This window comes from Eurosta solidaginis, chromosome X (genome assembly GCF_040869045.1).
Source record: "Eurosta solidaginis isolate ZX-2024a chromosome X, ASM4086904v1, whole genome shotgun sequence".
NCBI lineage: Eukaryota > Metazoa > Arthropoda > Insecta > Diptera > Tephritidae > Eurosta > Eurosta solidaginis.
In genome coordinates, this window is record NC_090324.1 from 184,444,281 (window position 1) to 184,463,827 (window position 19,547).

The 19,547-nt window shown below is 38.9% G+C and overlaps 1 pseudogene; it reads left to right on the forward strand.

Annotated features, from left to right (window-relative positions):
* Positions 1-19,443, forward strand: part of LOC137235313 (Golgi-specific brefeldin A-resistance guanine nucleotide exchange factor 1-like) — a 23,482-nt pseudogene extending 4,039 nt beyond the window's left edge.
* The last annotated feature ends 104 nt before the right edge of the window (positions 19,444-19,547 follow it).

Genomic DNA, 19,547 nt, shown 5'->3' on the forward strand with positions numbered 1-19,547 from the left:
CAGGTTTAGATTTTGTTTTTGTTTACTTTGCTGACCTACTTGTTGCTAGTGGTAATGAAGTTCAACATATTGAACATTTAAAATCTGTATTTCAAATACTCGAAAAATGTAACTTAAATATTAAACCGAATAAATGTATCTTTGGAGTAACTAAATTAGATTTTCTCAGTTACGAAATTTCTTCTCAAGTTATTAGACCTTCTTTAGAACGCATTGAAGTCATCACTAATTTTGAAAAACCTGTTTCTATTAACAAATTGCAAACATTTTTAGGCATGGTAAATTACTATTACAGATACAAACAAATGTAAGCAACAGAACTTAATCCTTTTACATAAAATGCTAACATTTGCGGTCAAAAACAAAATCAAACAATTAAATTGGGCAAATGAAACCACAACAGCTTTAGAAATGTTAAAAAACTTTACTTTACATGGCTGTCTCCTGATCGAAATACTCGCAATCAGATCGATCACGTTGTGATAGACGGACGGCATGCCTCCAGTGTTTTAGATGTGCGAACGATCCGAGGACCTAACATCGATTCGGACCATTATCTCGTTGCAGCCAAAATACGCACCCGCCTCAACGCGGCTAAAAACAAGGAACAAAAAACACAAGGAAAGCTAGACGTCGAAAAGCTTCAATCACAACAGACTGCCAATGATTTCGCAACTCGACTCTCACACCTGCTCTCTGAGGGCACAACTCATCCTGAAGGAATACAGGAGCAGTGGGAGCATATCTCCAAAGCACTTCATACTGCCGCCGAGGAAAAAATTGGTTACCGGCGGCCACGAAAAAACAACTGGTATGATGAAGAATGCCGCGTTGCAACCGAAAGAAAAGACGCTGCCTACAGGGCTACGTTAAAAGCGAGCGCGACAAGAGGAGTGTGTGAACGCTATCGTGAGTTGAAAACGGAAGCGAGACGCCTTTTGAGGAAGAAAGAAGCAGAAGCAGAAAGGCGTGAGTGCGAGGAGCTTGAGCTGCTAGCCACCAGGAATAACGCCCGAAAATTCTACCAAAAAATACGGCGACAGACGGAAGGTTTTAAGACCGGGGCAAACTCCTGTAGGAATGAAAACGGCGACCTTGTAACTGATGTCCAGAGAGTGCTTAGATTATGGAGGGAACACTTCTCTGCTCTCCTAAATGGAGGCAGCAATTCACCGCGCAGAGATGAAGAACCCGATCCCGCAATCGATGATGATGGAATATATGCCCCCCGCCCGATTATGACGAAGTTAGAATAGCAATAACCAGATTGAAAAACAACAAGGCCGTGGGCGCTGATGGATTGCCTGCGGAGCTATTCAAGTTCGGCGGCGAGGAGTTGGTAAGGCGCATGCAGCAGCTTCTTAGCAAAATATGGGCGGACGAAAGCATGCCCGACGGTTGGAATCTAAGTGTTCTTTGCCCAGTCCACAAGAAGGGGGATACTGCAAAATGCACCAACTATCGTGGAATCAGCCTTCTTAATATCGCATATAAGGTCCTTTCAAGTGTATTGTGCGAAAGATTGAAGCCCACCGTGAACCGGCTGATTGGACCTTATCAGTGCGGCTGCAGACCTGGTAAATCTACTATCGACCAGATTTTCACAATGCGCCAAATCTTGGAAAAACCCCGTGAAAAGAGAATCGACACACATCACCTCTTCGTCGACTTTAAAGCCGCCTTCGACAGCACGAAAAGGAGCTGCCTATATGCCGCTATGTCTGAATTTGGTTTCCCCGCAAAACTTATACGGCTGTGCAAAATGACGTTGAGCAACACCATCAGCTCAGTCAGAATTGGGAAGGACCTCTCCGAGCCGTTCGAAACTAAACGAGGTTTCAGACAGGGTGACCCCCTATCGTGCGATTTCTTTAATTTGATGCTGGAGAAAATTATACTAGCTGCAGAACTTAACCGCACTGGAACAATATACTATAAAAGCGTGCAATTACTGGCATATGCTGATGACATTGATATCATCGGCCTAAACACCCGCGCTGTTAGTTCTGCTTACTCCAAGCTGGAAAAAGAAGCGGTAAAGATGGGTTTGATGGTGAATGAGGACAAAACGAAGTACCTGCTGTCATCGAGCAAAGAGTCAGCGCATATGCGCCTTGGCAACCACGCTACTGTTGGCAGCCATAATTTCGAAATAGTAAAAGACTTCGTTTATTTGGGAACCAGCATCAACATTAGCAACAACATCAGCACTGAAATCCAGCGAAGAATCAATCTTGCCAATAAATGCTACTTTGGACTAGGTAGGCAATTGAAAAGTAAAGTCCTCTCTCGGCGAACGAAAATCATACTCTACAAGTCACTTATCGTACCCGTCCTGCTATATGGGGCAGAAGCATGGACCATGACAACAGCAGATGAAGCGGCTTTGGGAGTGTTCGAGAGAAAAGTTCTTCGAAAGATTTATGGACCTCTACGCGTTGGCGATGGCGAGTACCGAAGAAGATTTAATGATGAGCTGTACGAGCTATACGCAGACATCAACATAGTCCAGCGAATTAAAACGCAGCGGCTGCGCTGGCTAGGCCATGTTATGCGAATGAAAGATGATGCTCCGGCCAAGAAAGTGTTTCTATCGGAACCCGCCTATGGAAGCAGAGGTAGAGGGCGGCCCCCACTCCGTTGGAAGGACCAGGTGGAAAACGATTTAAACTCCCTTGGTGTGACCAATTGGCGCCGGTTGGCGGAGCGAAGGAGCGACTGGCGCGCCTTGTTGGACGGCCATAACCGTTTAGACGGTTAAGCGCCAATTAAGTAAGTAAGTAAGTAAAAAACTTTTTGCTAAAAATACTTTACTTGCACATTTCGACAAAAATGGTACATTATCATTAGCTGTAGATGCATCAAATGTTGCTATTGGGGCAGTTTTACAACAAACTAGCAATAATATATTAGAACCATTAGCTTATTTTTCAAGAAAACTAACTCCAACAGAAATAAATTATTTAACATTTGATCGTGACCTTTTAAATAAATAAATAAATGTAAGGCGCGATAACCTCCGAAGAGATCTAAGGCCGAGCTTCTCTTCCAATTTGCGTCGTGCTCCTCTTGATTTTCCCTACAAATTGGCCGGACGGGACCTACATGTTTTATGCCGACTCCGAACGGCATCTGCAAGGCAGATGAGTTTTCACTGAGAGCTTTTCATGGCAGAAATACACCCGGAGCGCTTGCCAAACACTGCCGAGGGGCGACCCCGCTTAGAAAAATTGTCTTCTAATTGAAAAACCTTATTTCTAAAATTTTGATGTTGCTTTGCCCGGGAGTTGAACCCAGGGCATACGGTGTGATAGGCGGACCACGCTACCACTACTGGATTTCTTCTTGCATTAGTTGTCAAAAATCCAAAATTGTAAGATATACTAAATCTCCTATTTAAAAAATAAAAATTCCATCTGATCGGTTTGAACATATCCATATGGATATTGTTGGTCCTCTTCCAGTTTCAAATCAAAATCGTTATATTTTAATAATTATTGACAGATACTCACGCTGGCCAGAAGCTTATACAATTAGAGACATTTCAACAAATATTATAGCAACAACTTTTATTCAAAATTACATACCGCGATTCGATATTCCATTACATATTAAAGTAGACCAAGGTTCACAATTCACTTCAAAATTTTATACAGAATTAACTAAATTATTAGGTTCTCATAAAATTCACACATCTCCTTATCATCCTCAAGCAAATGGCATGATAGAGAGATTTCATAGAACTTTAAAAGCAGCAATTATGCATCAAATAATTTTGTTCATTGGTCTAAAAATTTGCCATTTATTCTTCTTGCTTTACGAACTTCATTACAGAAGATTTAAAGTGTCCTTCTGCTGAAGTTGTTTACGGACAAACACTCAGAGTACCTGGCGAATTAATTGTTTCCAACAATAATAATGAAAATAATTTTTCTAATGAAACTCTTCACAAGTTAAGCAAATATTTTTCCTTATTCGTTCAAAAGTTTTTCATCATAATAAAGAAAACTATTTTGTTCCAAAAAATTTAGAGCACCAAATGAAGGACCTTTCAAAGTTATCTCCAAACATCATAAAACATTTAAAATTCAATACGGAAACACTGTTAAAACTTTTTCAGTAGACTAACTCTCACCAGCAAACATTCTAGCAAACACAGATTCAAATACACTTACACACAAAAAACCAAAAACTGTTACTTTTAATCTTAATTAATAAATACACTGGATCAAAGTTCCAACTTTTTTTCTGCACCAGAGACGCCATTATGAAATTCCTATGTAAAATCACCCCCTGATTCCGAAAATCAAGGTTATTTTTAAATCTATGGTAACGTTTTTGAGATATTTAAGAATTACCGTTTTTCAAAAAAAAAAAGAAAAAAATTGGGTCCACTTAATTATTATTATCTCAAGAACGAATTGAGCAATTCCAAAACGGTTTAAACCTTTTAAAAGGTGCATACAACTGTGCATACAACACTTTTTGCTAGACCCTGCAGATTCAAAGATAACGAAAAATAATAACGTTTTTGAGATATTTACGAATAACGGTTTTTTTCAATAAAATAAAAAAATAAAAATTGGGTCCGCTTAATCATATATATCTCGAATTGAGAAATTCCAAAACTGAAGCTTTTAAAAGGTAATAAAATTTGCTATAAACTATGCATACAAAACTTTTTGCTAGGCCCTGCAGATTCAAAGATAACGAACAATCATTACGGATTTTATCAATTTTTTTTTGTAAAAATAAAAAAAATATGTATTTTGCGAGGAAGGATCTCGAAAACTTTTTATTTTTTTTGCAGATTTTTTTCTCTCTAAGCTCTGTTTTATTACAAAAAAAATAAGCAATCATTCAACAAAATCGATGGACTAATACAAAAGTTATAAGTGTTAACTAACTGATATACGAATACATATGTACCAGTAGGGTAATTAAGTATAAAATGGATATATTTACTTGAATGCTTATAACTTTTTTATTAGTCCATCGATTTTGTTGAATGAATGCTTATTTTTTCTCTAATAAAACAGAGCTTAGAGAGAAAAAAATCTGCAAAAACTAACTAACTGATACACGAATACTAATACATATGTACCAGTAGGGTACTTAAGTATTAAATGGATATATTTACTTGAATGCTTATAACTTTTGTATTAGTCCATCGATTTTGTTTAGTGAAATCGTATTTTTATTTTTGTAATAAAACAGAGTTTAGAGAAAAAAAATCTGCAAAAAAATAAAAAGTTTTCGAGATCCTTCCTCGCAAAGTACAATTTTTTTATATTTTTACAAAAAAAATTGATAAAATCCGTAATGATTGTTCGTTATCTTTGAATCTGCAGGGCCTAGCAAAAAGTTTTGTAAGCATAGTTTATAGCAAATTTTATTACCTTTTAAAAGCTTCAAACCGTTTTGGAATTTCTCAATTCGAGATATATATGATTAAGCGGACCCAATTTTTATTTTTTTTTTTTTGAAAAAAAAAACCGTTATTCGTAAATATCTCAAAAACGTTACCATAAAATTAAAAATAACCTTGATTTTCGGAATCAGGGGGTGATTTTACATAGGAATTTCGTAATGGCGTCTCTGGTGCATTTTGGCTGTAAACCAGTGTTATCTGTTAAATTATTATCTTTTGTTGGGGGAGTAAATATAGTGTTTATTATTTGTCATAAAATTATTAACTTTGTATTTTATACTTTAAATTTTAAATATTTTGTAATCGCATTAGTTTTGTAAATGAAAATTTTGGATATATCAAAATGAAAATTTTAGATTTAATAAATTTTTGACTTCAAACCTTAAATGAATAATTTTTAAAAATATCAATCTGATAGTTCATATACACACAGATCCCAAGTGACGAACTTCAAATTTTGTATACTATCAAAACTTAGTATTAAACGTTTGAACCACTTGAACCGAACCGGTTCTGCGGTTCAGATGTAGCCGAGAACAGGTTCACGAACCGGTTCGAGTTTTGCCAGAGTGGTTCGAACCACTGAACCGAACCGTTCCGATAATCGCGGCGGTTTTCAGACCTGATGAAGTGGCGCCAATAATTATTCAACTAAATGAGGACCGCTGGCTTAGACATAACATTAGCCACTTATACATGATAGCCACTTTAACATTAAAACTGTGTTATGGCTGTCAGCTATCCTAACTATTTTTTCTGCATTCTCCTTGATTTGTGGTCATACGTTTGTCTCAGGATATGATCACTCATATCAGTCAATCAGAAGTGATCAGTATAACAAGTTATTCAACACGTCAACTCTTAACTGAAAATATCTTTACCCAACACTGCCATTGTGTGTCAGAATAGCTGAGAATGAGAGAACAAAGAGGGTGATGCGAAAGAAATAGGTTTGGCTCCGCCATTTTGATCGAATACGTGAAGGAAGCCACTTCTACTTAGGAGAAGGGAAGTAAAATTTATTTTGTGACCAAAAAAGTTAAGTTTTTATATCGGGATTTACATACGCAATCGTTAGTAATAACGGCAAAAGTTTAGCACGGCTGTGTAAGGAAAAGCCACAGAGGCTTATCCGCGCCTGTATTTCGCGAATAAAAATAAGAATTCGTTGTTGCAGAGAATTATTTCCCCTAACGAGGATACTGCGCTTGCCCTTCGGGCATTCCTTGGCAATAAAAGCTGCCAAAGATTCCAATTGCTGAACTAAGGCGAACCTGAAGGCCAGATGTGAATGGGGTATGGATTATCCCACGTCATTTGATGAAAATATCCCTAGGATTAACAAAACATTGGATGCAGGTATAAAAACAGAGAACTAACTTGATTGTGAAGCGAAAGTTCATTTTTAGCGAACCCAATTAACGTCGAACTTGCTGGCGCTAAAGCTGCCATCAGCACTGAATTCCACAATGAATCCGCAGAAGTGGGAGAGTAGAGTGAATTGATAAAGAAAACACCAGTAGAGGAGCGCATATACCGCCGGACGTTGGCTGGGTAAAATTTTTATTGTGATACATGCGACATTGTTACGTCCGAAGCACTCCGCATGCATCATTAATTTACTAGGAAGAATTAACCTTTGTGTCACCTACGCAAAAATCATACTAATGTGGGTTGGTAAATTTTAAAAACAACAAAACAACAACCGAAAAGAAACCGAATCTAATGACCAAATGAATGAACCAACGTGCATTGGTGAAAATATTGAAATTCGTGTTGGATCCTTGTGGCAGGACGTAGGCTGCTGAATGTGGGGTCATCTTCATTCAATACATCTATATTACATATCGCGTTAATATACTCAGTTTATGTAATGATTTGGTTTTCGGAAATGCAATTCCTAGTATTATTAGTGTACGTAGTATGTGGCACTGTTATGTGGTCACCAAAACATAGGTTGTACAAACAAAAACCATAAAACTAAGTCAAAACCAACCATACGGAGCTGACCGCACAGTCCTTAAGACAAGCGAAGCAATTATTTAGTTTCCTACCTAAGATGTACCAGTAAATAAGAATCGATAAATAAGAGTTTACTCTTATTAAAATTTAAAAGGAAAACCAAAAAAATAATATTCGCAATGATGTATAATACGTAAAGACTAAGAAAAGAAAATTTTTAGAGTGCACAATTGTATATATTTAAACCAAATAACGTAACAACAATTTTACAGTGGAGCCCTGCAGCTGTTTGCGCAAAGAACCCTGGAGCACCCACCCGAATGTAAGTTACACCGTATTGTATATTTACACCTATATATATATGTATTTACTTTATATATTTTTCTTTTTATAAACATATAGTAGTTGTACGCTAACTACCGTATTTTCTTTTCTTCAAATCATTCAAAGTTTAAACGAACATGATTCAAGGTTTGAATGAGCATCATTCGCGTTTTCATAACTTACATTTCCACCTTTCGCTTTGGTATCATGCATGTTTGTTGCTATCTTCTTCATTTGTAAACATACGTACATATGTACATAAATATATAGGCGAATTAGTATGCAGGAATTCCCGATAAAGAGCTGGTTCGTGAGACATATAGGTGTGGAAATGTATGTCATATTTATTTAGCTAAATGATAAGAAGACAATTATGTACTAATATCGTAAATAAAGGTGGACGAGCGTGACTCTTGAATTTGTTTTTACGATATGGGTATCAAATGAAAGGTGTTAATGAGTATTTTAAAAGGGCGTGGGCCTTAGTTCTATAGGTGGACGCCTTTTCGAGATATCGCCATAAAGATGGACCAGGGGTAACTCTAGAATTTTTTTGTAAGATATGGGTATGAAATGAAAGGTGTTAATGAATATTTTAAAAGGGCGTGTGCCTTAGTTCTATATGTGGATGCCTTTTCGAGATATGACCATAAAGGTGGACCATGGGTGACTCTAGAATTTGTTTGTACGATATGGGTATCAAATGAAAGGTGTTAATGAGTATATTAAAAAGGAGTGGGCCTTAGATCTATAGGTGGGCGCCTTTTCGAGATATCGTCATAAAGGTGGACCAGGGGTGACTCTAGAGTTTGCTTGTACGATATGGGTATCAAATGAAAGGTGTTAATGAGCATTTTAAAGGGAGTGGTGGTAGTTGTATATGTGAAGGCGTTTTTGAGATATTGACCAAAATGTGGACCAGGGTGACGCAGAACATCATCTGTCGGGCACCGCTAATTTATTTATATATGTAATACCACGATCAGTATTCCTGCCAAGATTCCAAGGGCTTTTGATTTCGCCCTGCAGAACTTTTTCATTTTCTTCTACTTAATATGGTAGGTGTCACACCCATTTTGCAAAGTTTTTTTCTAAAGTTATATTTTGCGTCTATAAAGCAATCCAACTACCATGTTTCATCCCTTTTTTCGTATTTAGTATAGAATTATGGCATTTTTTTCATTTTTCGTTACCTCGATATCGAAAAAGTGGGCGTGGTCATAGTCGGATTTCTGCCATTTTTTACACCAATACAAAGTCAGTTCAGATAAATACGTGAACTGTGTTTAGTAAAGATATATTGATTTTTGCTCAAGTTATCGTGTTAAGGGCCGAGCGGCATAAAAAGTATCTTAGAAAAATTAAATGAAAAAGGGTGCCCATTTTGAAATTTTCTTTTATTTTTGTACTTTATTGCACCATATCATTACTGGTGTTGGTATACTGTAAAGGTGTTAAATTCCTTGTTAAAATTTGACTTTAAAAAAAATTTTTTTTTAAAGTGGGCGTGGTCGTTCTCCGATTTTGCTAATTTTTATTAAGCATTCATACAGTAATAGGAGTAACGTTGCTGCCAAATTTCATCATGATATCTTTAACGACTGCCAATTTACAGCTTGCAAAACTTTTAAATTACCTTCTCTTAAAAGTGGTCGGTGCCACGTCCATTGTCAAAAATTTTACTAATTTTCTATTCTGCGTCATAAATTCAACTCACCTACCAAGTTTCATCGCTTTATCCGTCTTTGGTAATGAATTATCGCACTTTTCGGTTTTTCGAAATTTTCGATATTGAAAAAGTGGGCGTGGTTATAGTCCGATATTGTTCATTTTAAATAGCGATCTAAGACGAGTGCCCAGGAACCTACATAACAAATTTCTCCAAGATACTTAAAAATTTACTCAAGTTATCGTGTTAACGGACAGACGGACGGACGGACGCACATGGCTCAATAAAATTTTTTTTCGATACTGATGATTTTGATATATGGAAGTCTATATCTATCTCGATTCCTTTATACCTGTACAACCAACCGTTATCCAATCAAAGTTAATATACTCTTTCTTTATTGAATGACAATTCTCATTTAGAGTCGTTACTTATAATACTGTCACGGATGTTAGCATCACTAAGCTATTCCATCATTAAGGCGATGCTAAGCGTTATTTACGTCAGTAATCAAATCATGTATGCACATATATAAGGCAGCCGAGAGATGTCACACATAGATGCATTTACTTATACGCCTATGTGTGTGCGAGAGACTGTAAACTACAAACTCACATACATCTGGGAGACGCTGAAAAGTAGACAATTGTAAACAAGTTGAAACTATATGAGAACTATAAACACACGAAATAGTTGGTAAGTTCTGGAAATAGAAGAGCCTAGATGTATGCAGCGTAAACTATAAAATCGGCGCAAGCGAGTGAGAAGTAATTCAGTTTGATTTGAGGTTCGATTAAGACGATATCTAGCGAGCAATAGCAGTATTATTTTGAAAGTCAGTTTCATTTAAGCTAACAGTTTGGTCATTAAGCCAGCTAATTGCAAAGTATAAGTGTTATTAGGAAGTATTTTAATAAAGGCCATTTTTGCATTATTACATATTAGAGTTATTTATTCAACAGTTTAGTGATTCGAACTTAGCAGAGGATTGCAAATAAGAGGATTTGCAAGTAAATTCGTTACAATACTATTAGATACATGAAACCATACAATTATAAGGAGTATTTAAACCATGTAGGGAGATGTTCAATGCACTATCCTCTTACCTATACCAATTTTTTTATGAAATTAATGTTTAGGGCTAAACCGCATTGCCGAATTATTTTCTGGATTTTTATAATCATTTACAAATGGGTTCAGGATCCAAAAGTTTATAAACCTCCAACATTTATATACGTTATTTTTTTCTGAAAGAAGTTGAATAAATTATCTAATACTAAAAATGCGTTATGTAGCTTCGCAAAGTAAGTTTGCTTTAAGCCATTTGTAAAAACTTTTATAGAAATGCCTGTTCAAGAATGTAAAGGGCACAGTAGTTCACATACATAAGGTTATTAAAATTATAGTTTTCAAACAGTGAATAAAGTGTAGATTATTGTTTTGGTCTTGTAGGCAAAATATGTAGCCGTGAGTTTATTTATTTTGGTTGGGTATGGGAGAATGCCAGTAACTCTCAATACAAGGTAGGGAAGGGAATTAAGAAGACGCTCAGAGGAGTAACGACACCTATCTCCTCCACACGCTGGTGTATACATTTTCCTTTTGCTGATGCACACTTTAATTTTGCATAGTCCTGTTTTTTTTTTTTTTTTTGTTGTGTGTTACGACCTTCACCGTGGGTAAATAACGAATACAGGCTGTGTGCTTTTTGTTTTTTGTGCTTTTCGTTTGACTCTTTGTTTTTGGGCGGTTTAGTCTGCATAGTGCCTGAAATATAGTAGTTGTATACTTACACTCACACTAGGATGGATCGCAGCAAGAACCCCGATCTCCCGAGTAACTAAGCCCGATTAAGACAAGCATACATGCCCGCTCCGAGCTCCCTAGGTCAGTTGCAGTAGAAAACTGATTTGGCGTTTGGTGGGTATATAAAAATAAATGGCGCCCAACGACGTGTGGCCCTCAATTTAGTGGGTACGCTAATAATAACTCTTTCTGTTTATTAGGTCAAGTTTGGAGAGCGTCGGAATTAGGTGTAATGCGATTTCTGTTGGCGCCCAACGACGTGTGGCCTTCGATTTAGTGGGTACACGAATAATAACTCTTTCTGTTTATTAGGTCAAGTTTGGAGAGCGTTGGAATTAGGTGTAATGCGATTGGTGTTTACCTAACAGCAATCTCCAAAACTTAGACGAAAAATCTCTTAATCTGTTATACCTTGTAAACATTGTGATGGTGTTAACCACTAAGCTACCTCTGACGAGGTCCTGTACATGACGAAGCGTGCATGCTAGTTAAAACCAGGTCTGATCTCGCCGGAATGGGGGTGGTTCTTGCTTTCCACATGTGTACAGGGGTCAATCTAACACACAAAAGAAATTCATGCACATTTTGAATAGAACCAGGCGTAAAAAAAAATCTAAACACTTTAACCCCGAAAAACCCTAAAGATATGACAGACAAACGTAAACGGAATAAGCCGGAGAAGCAGCTGATCGAACCGGGAAGCAATAAAACCGCTCCCCTTCTCTCCCCTATCCAACCATGACTAAATGAAGACTTAGATCACCTCACATCCTTTTTAAATAAAAATTTAGCACCAACTCAGTTTAAAATGGTACAATTCAATAACATTTTATTATAATCTTTTCCTTTTTTTCTATGTACATAGATATATTCCACTTAATTTATTCCAATATTTTTAAATTTACATTTTCGACCATCCCTAATATTATCATACCCGAACAAAAATTTCCAAATTAAATTACATAACTATTTATGCATTCATCCCTTGTACATTGTTGTTAATAATTTTAAAACTAAATTTCCGACCCTCCCTAATACAATCTAAGCTCATTTATTCATTTGTGCATTCATTCAAGAAAACTTCGTTCAAATTAATTGAGAGACAGAGAGCTCTCACTCATTAAGTTCTAATTGAAAAATGCCTCAAGATAGAAAAAAAAACCAACTAGTGGTAACGACCAAAGTTATGAAAAAGTATCAACAGTTGTAGGAAAGAAGCAGAGTAACGCAACTGTCAAGGTATTATAATTTTAATATTGGCAGGATCGCCATGTAAAGGTATGTTTGTAGATTTAAAACAAAAGTGTAATTTATTGGCGCTAATGTTCAGCGCATACATTAGATTCTCTTTTATTAACAAATGCGTTCCCTTTTATAGGAATTCTACTTATAATACTGTTCGGCGTGGGTGCGTCTGAAACCGGCAGTGGGTAGGCGCACACGGGTCGATCTCGGAATGAATGGTTCACACAAAATAAACAGAGAAGAAAAAACGGAAGAGGATTTCCTTTATAATAGTGCTTTAATTAAGGTGTAAGAAAATATATAAATGGATACAATATTACCTTTGAGTGTATAGTGATGACGGTGATCCTCGGCGATGTATGCTGGTTGGCGGTCAATCGATAAAGAGGCCGGTTGTCCCGTTGATGACAACCGCTAAGCCGCGAAAAAGTCCTCTGGTATTAAGGAGGGGAAATCCACACACACAGCCACCCCCACATATACGTGCATGGGTGCTGACAACCTGCACACACACATACATGTGTATGAAACGCATGCATGTGCATGCATGCGCATAAGGGCGGCGTGAGTGTGGGTGGCTGGAAATATTATTAAACCATTAGGGAAGGGCGCCGTCAATCAAGTGAAAGTTAGGAATTGGGCCTAAACATGCCACCCCCTTGCGGTACGCAACCTCACAGTCCTCCAAGGATCACCGACCGTAAAGAAGAGGAAAAAATAAAAAACTTATAACTAACTTAACCTAACGACGGCCAGTCCGCCGGCTTGGCAGCCCGCATGAGTTGCATAACGTGCATGCTTGATTGCTGATGCCTCGGTCATTCGCCACTCTTCCCGTCCTGGTTAGAGATTGACGAGCCATGGTTGCCTAAAGCTAGGGATAAAGAAAAGCAGTAACAAGATATATGTATGTGTTGATATTTCTTGCGGTTAAAGAAAGACTCCATTTTATTTCAAAAAAAAGGAAAGATATTATTTAAAAGTGAACTTAACCTAAGTACCCTTTAAGGTTACTAGATCGGATGGGTCCTCGAGAGCACCCACCCGAAGATAGTGCTTTGGGCCAGCATAGGGCCAAAGGATGGTGGTAACGTGCCCGGCGTTATAATGTCAGCGTACACGTCGCCGCCGAGAACGAGGCGGATGGGCGTTGAAGCATAGAATTGGGGATCTGCCAGACGAATATATTCATATGGAGCCGCGCCGCTGGGGTCGACATTATACGTTGGACTGACGCGCTTAAAATCGTGGGCGCAGACTGCGTGAGTCGTCACCATCTTCGTCTGCCCATGCTTGCCCCGGAATCTAATAAAACAGCCGGTTTCGCCGGCGGCGTTGGTCGTCGGTAGTGCTACCTCTCGCGCCAGCCTGCGGTCGATCGTTGTGCGGGGGGAACATGTATCAACGAGTGCACGAATGAGGTGCAAGCGCCCCCCGGCTTCCACCTTCACGACCGCAGTGGGCGCCAGAGCAGCCATTGGCCGAAGTGTCAGCCGGACGGATCCCCTTCCTGAAGGAACTATGTTGAGGTAGCTGGCGCGGCCGAGTGGCCAGTCTACCGTCTCGGTTTTCATCTCTAAAATTTCGTAGAGCGCGTAGCTGGCGCGGCCGAGGGGCCAGTCTACGCTCGCGCTTTTCTCGGTGTATTTGTGGGCGGCGTTGCGAGGGTGGGTGGAAAGGCCGTGATTCCGCTCCACTTTTCTCTCGTTTTTCATGCGCAAGTAGGGGTCGGAACGGCCGTGGGTCAGATCCCCTAGTGTCGATGCGGAATATATGGGAGCCCGCTTCACTCCTGGATCGTGCTGGTGGTTCCTCTGCAAAGGCCAACTCGGACGCGTGGAGAGACAGCGCCTCATCCATCGTCTCGTCGTCCACCTGCTGCATCGTGGGCATCCTTTCGTACCCTCCTTCCTCCTCTTCAATAACCAACTGGTTCCAGCACTTGGGCGGCTCTGGCTCGGACGACAAGTCCTCCATCGAAAGGTGCAGCGTGGTATGATGGTTGCCACCACATCTTCGGCACCTGCCCTCACTCGTGCAGTTCCTGGCACGATGTACCATCGACAAACAATTTTGGCAGTAGTTGACCTTAATAACTCGCGCAGCCGTTGTAGCGGAGACTTTGCGCGATATATAGGACACGACCTGATCGGATGCTGCGCACTGCATAGATGGCACGGCTTCGGGTAACGAGCGGCTTGGCGCTCGGTCCTCTTGCGTAGCGACGCGTAACGAGTCATTCAATTCAGAGAATGTGGAAGAAAAAGAAGCGGAAGCTCAGTTTATTTGTTATGACTGTGTCACGCATTCGGTGGCGAATAGGCCCTAATTTGATTATCGAGATTTTGGAAATTTAATTAGCGCGTGAGTTGGGGGAAAAACATCTGTCGCTTCATAAAAAAAATATTCATATTTGGCGCACATCATATGCATGGCCTCTTTCCACGCACGTTATGTGCCTGGGTCTTTAGTGCCTTATTTTGTTTATTTTGTGTCACCCGGTACCGTTTTAGTTAGTCAGGCATACTAGTGCTGCAGAAAAATGAGCATATCCATTATTCGGTACTCACATTTTGGTACTGAACCGGGTAGACAGTGTGTTATGTGGGTGTTTTTGCGTGTTGTTATTTGTGTTGTTGGTGCTGAAAACCAACAATTTTCCTGCCCGCGCAAAAAAAAATTTTTGGACAGCAACATTGTATGCTATATAAAGAAAAAATAAAAGATCTTCGTTTTGGAAGAGGAGAAACATTTGTAGACTGTATCATTTTCTTTTTTTTTTTTATATTGCCCTTCGATTATTTATTCAACCTTTCCCCAAGTACGCTTGTAGTCCTGTTTGATTGATGGCCTTTATCAAATGGCACGGTTCCCGAAGGGTATTTGGGTAGCCGTTTGCCTCTTTTATGCTTCACTATTATAATGTATATTTAAAATAATTATATATATGTACATACGTTGGTATTCGTATACCAACAGCCAGTGCAAGGACTTTACCGCATTGGTATATTTACCTACGTCTGGCCCCATTTTACTTTTCTAATACTTCTATCATCAAATCCCCAAAATCTACAAACATTTCAATCGATTCGCATTGAAACTGAACATACTCAAGACAAGAAACAAAATTGTTGATGAACTAAATGTAGTAAATGCACACGCAAATAATTTTTTGGCACTATTGTCCGTTTTTTTTGTTGTGTGAATAATCGTCCGAATAACATGCCGGCATCGGTTATTTTGTGGCAGTATTTTTGGTACATTGGAAAATTGTTGTTGTAATTGGACGTTGTGGCAAAAGTTTCGTGAGTGTTTATAGCTCGAAATACAGGAAAAAGGCAAGTATCATAAGCTATGTATGTACACATTTACATGGATTTTGTTTGCAAATTTTTTGTTGAGAGTTTGATTTCCATAAAATGTGCTTTATTTAATTTATTTAATTTATTATAATTGTTTTGTACAAATGTAAATTGTAATTTTATATTCCGGACCAAAATCTACCAACCAATACTATTTCCATTTTTTCGTCTGCCAACATTTTGCTTTTAAAGGTCCGCGCACTGTTACCCAGCAGCAACGACCAAAAAGGTTAACATTCAAACATACAGATGTAGAGAAAAAATTTGAACATTCAAACATACAGATGTGTAGAAAGAATGTGAACATTCAAACATACATATGTATAGAATGTAAATTTCAATGTTATTGAAACAAAGGGGAAGCAAATCGACTGATTCACTGATTCGCCTCTCCGTTACTTCATTTTCATTCTTTTGAAATTTGCGGCCGTGGGTAGCGTACGCTGATTGTGGACGAGAAAAAATTGGTAAGTAAATTTTATTATGTGATAATTTAATATATTTTCTTTATTAATTAATTAATTTTGTCTCTTTTCAGGTTACTGGCGTGGATGGTGGTGACGATCCTACACATTGGCATGGCCACCGGGATTTATTGGTTTTTTCTTCGGTTTTTTATCTTTTTTAGGTTACCGGAATTGCGAAGGGGTGCTCCAAATGCGGCGTCGGCCGCACCGTCAGTTGCCACACCTTTGCGATGCCCATTGACGCAGCTGTTAATGGATTTTTTTTGCAGGTTGGTGGTGTGGGATATCTACAGTTTAATCCATGGCTATAAATAATAATACGAACCTATGTAAAGGCTTCTACTTTTGGTGGAAGTTCATTGAGTGGAGTTAACCGAACAGGTGGAAAATCTGGACCGATCTTGTCTGCGACTCAGCCCGACGCAGATGTCGTTAGGAATGTAAACATTCCAATTATAAATCCAAAGACAACTCGAAACCCTTTTTTTTTGTAAAAAAAATCTGATACATCGGCATCGCTAGGCGAAATGCTACCTTTACTCGCAATATAATTTCATGGCAATCAAAATCGCTTATAAGGGGGTTAGTCTGTTCGCTAAGCGTGCCTCTACCACAGTTCTCCGAAGATCGAAATGCCGCTAATATTTTAAGTAAATTTCAAATGATAGCTACCGAATTGGATCAAAGTAAACGTAACCAATGAAAGAAGGTCCCAAAGATTGTTAGTCTGTCATCGTCCGGACAAGCGCAAACAAAAAAAATTGTGATAAGTGAAGCGTAAATGATCTGCAACAAGTGCATCGATAGATCCACACGTAAAATCGGCACCATTGGCTACAACACCTGCAACACCCGCAGGAAATATATAGATATGTAAGGCCAAATTACCCAAACTCCGACTACTACAGTGCAGGGGGGTATAACAGAGGCTGAAGTAGTATGGAGCCCATTATAAATGTAGGACACTGTGGTGAGCATGTCGCTGTTGACAATCGGACACAAGCTAATCCACAGCCCACTATTGCTGGCGGTACTTTATGTCCCGTTGGTGACAGTGAAATGAACGCCTTACAGACAAATGAAGGGGGTAGCAGTGAATATATACATTCCGTGGGTGTGCGTTTCACACAACAAAATTCTATTGATAGGTCAGAATCATTGCTTTCCTATGGTTTGCCATGTATCCCGGAAGATTTCCGTTTCCTTGTATTGCTCTGCAATCCCTTAGATAAGCAGAATACAGATACCATAATTCATATGGGCTTAAGTTTACTCACTATTGCCCTTAAGGTGGGTGCAGATAACATTGGCGAATACGATACGCTGTTGGAGTTGGCCAAAGATGACTTGTGCAGGCATTGGTTTGCGTTACTCAACTCCGAACGCATAACGATTTTTACAGCTGATCTACAGCTGTGCTTTTTACTCTTGGAATCATTGCGCGGTCACTTAAAATTCCAATTAGAAGCTTATCTCAAAAAAAAAAAAATAACTGAGATTATGTCTAGCGATAGCCCAAAAACGCCTTATTAAATGCGCGAGCTAGCATTGTACACTTTGCTTCAGCTTTGGGTACCAGGTTTTGTTTCGGAACGGTACTTCAATTACCATTGCGACTTGTATTGTACCGACTTGGTTGAGGGTCTAGGAAGCTTACTCCTCAAATACACTCTGCTAAAAAACCTGTCTATAGTACACACTTGGGCACTTGAATTCGGTTATTGAGAGTATCGAAGATAATTGTGTTGCCTCAAAAAATGTTGATAATGAAGTTTGTGGCAATTCGGCCACAGGTGTAACTAGTCCCACGCGTCATTCACGTTATAACTCTGAACTGGAGAGCATTATAATCGATGGCAGCAATGATGATAATAAATCGGTTGTGGAAAACATATCCAAACTCATTAATAGCTCATCATGTTTACGCCTAGGCGCTGGCGGTGGTGTAGCCAATGCAGGCCTAGCGCGCGAGTATCTCCAAAATATAAAAGAGAAAAAACGTTTGCTCACACAAGGTACGGAACTGTTTAATCAACGACCCGATAAGGGTATACAATACTTGCAAAAGCGTGGTATATTGAGCTCGCAACTCGATCCCATGACTGGTTTTTGCGTGAGAATCCGGGGCTTGATAAAAAAAATGATTGGTGAATATACATCGAAGAAAAAGAGTGTTGATTCAAAGATTTTGAAGAATTTTGTGGATTCATTTGATTTTGCTGGTTTGAGAGTGGATCAGGCGCTGCGTTCGTACTTGGAGACGTTCCGTTTGCCGGGCGAAGCGCCATTAATTTTCCTTGTACTTGAATACTTTGCTGCTCATCGGCATATACAAAACACTGAGCCATTTGCCGACACAGAAGCAACCTTCAGTTTGGCTTATTCCACCATCATGTTAAGTATGGATCAATATAACTCGAATGCAAAACGCCTGCATGTGCCAATGACATCAGAGGACTTCGCCAAAAACTGACGTGGCCTAAATGGTGGCAATGATTTTGATCAAGAGATGTTGTCAAATATTTTTCAAGCCATTAAAAACGAGGAACATAATGCCAGATGAACAAACAGGTCTGGTACGTGAGAATTACTTGTGAAAGGTGCTTCACTAAGTGCTTTAAGCTGTATGTTCGACAAATGCTCAGATAATGGCTATCAACGTGTACTGAATGATTTCGCCAAATGCGCTGGCATGGCTGCGCACTACAGTTTGTATGCAAATTGCGATGCGCTCATATTAACGCTTTGCAAATATACCACACTTTCGAATTTATCACAGCCGGAGGCTCTTACCTTACCAATGCCAAGGTACAAGCCGCCATGCGCACTGGTTCATGAGTATGGGGACTGTTTTCGTGAAGGATGGAAACATATTTTGGAACTATTCCTGCAACTCTTCCGTTTAAAATTCTTGCCAAAGTCGTTGATTGAGGTGGAAGACTTTTGTGAGGAAAGTGGAAAAACGCTTTTGAAATTAGAGAAACCCAGTCAAAAACAGGAGGCCGGCTTATTTTCAAGTCTCTATTCATATCTTTCATCAGAGGGTCAACGTGAGCCGACCCATGAAAAACAAGAATTTGTCAAGATGGGAAAAATATATATGTAGAATGTCAATTGGATAAAATTATACAAGAGCTTGTCGTTAGTATAATATGTAGTCTAAAATATCGTCGGTGAAAATTCCAACCAACCCCTCTCGAGTGGAAAACGTTTTATATGTGGTTTGAGCTTTCATAGACGATATAAACGTATTTACATAAATGAATATGTGCGATGGAAAA